We start from the raw sequence: 1,149 nt of genomic DNA, 5'->3' as shown, positions 1-1,149 counted from the left end.
CAGTCCTCCTGGCACTTAACAGCATATACAACATTGCTCTGTTTGTGCCGGGGCACCGGATCTTTGGGGTGAACCAGCCTTTGCCGTAATGTGTTTGGGGGTTTGATACAATTTTTTTTCTTTTTGATTTTTTACCTGGATTACTGAGATGCATCAGGACACGATAAATTACATATGTATGGATGGATTAATAATTACCGGTAAGTCTATAATATTCTTAATAAATACCATATTCATGTCAACATAGTCGTATTGAAAGGTAAATACAATAATCTGCTTCAGTCCAAAATGAAAAAAGTACATGTGGAAGTAAACTATTTAAGACTTGTGAAATTGCTCCATATTAGATAGACTTAGTTTTAATATTTAACTAGGTTAGGTAGCAAACTGAATTCTTTCTTGTTAAAATAAATAAAGTAGGCCATAATGTATTAGATTCTTGTAAAATTATATTAAAATAATAAATGACTTGTTACTTAACACATTTTGACCTCATAGCCCAATTCGTCACCAGGTGTGGTAATGAAGTTTTTATAGTTCAACTCACCTACCTTAGAATAATAAAAATCAAGTTTTTACAGACACATCCCAGCCAACASCCCTGACGTGACCTACATTTACTACTTTTGTGCGCGCGCGTCTTCCTTTCTGTCAGGACGCGGAGGTTTTAGCATATTTCGGGTGTTTACGGCGCTCATGTTTGCACAAGCAGCTCCTGACCTACATTTCCTCTCCTGTTCCAAGGCTCTCAGCTTCACAATCCGCCCAGAGAAAGGAAACGTGACAGGGAGGACAGAAGAGGGCGGAGAGCTGGGAGTCACGGTGAGAGCCGCCCTTTCCGCACGTGTCCGTGTTCTCAGGCAAAGATCGTCTATTCATGGAAAGAGAACCCACTCTGATGTGACCAGTTATATTATGGGCATGTGCAGTTTATTTTAGCTGCCATTGTCAAGTTTTAACGATTTTATTGAGTTTTTTTCTGTTTTTTATGTTGTTTGTTTTTATTACAATGTTAAATGTTAATATTTGTTTTATGAAACTTGTGTTTTGTTGTTAGTTTTGGTCATGGCACGCTTATAAATGTGATTTTTAATCCCAGTGAGTTTTTGTCCTGGTAAAATAAAGGATTAATAATAATAATAATAATAA

Source organism: Austrofundulus limnaeus, unplaced genomic scaffold (assembly GCF_001266775.1).
Source record: "Austrofundulus limnaeus strain Quisiro unplaced genomic scaffold, Austrofundulus_limnaeus-1.0 Scaffold55, whole genome shotgun sequence".
NCBI classification, from domain to species: domain Eukaryota; kingdom Metazoa; phylum Chordata; class Actinopteri; order Cyprinodontiformes; family Rivulidae; genus Austrofundulus; species Austrofundulus limnaeus.
Note: the sequence above shows the minus strand (reverse complement) of the source record.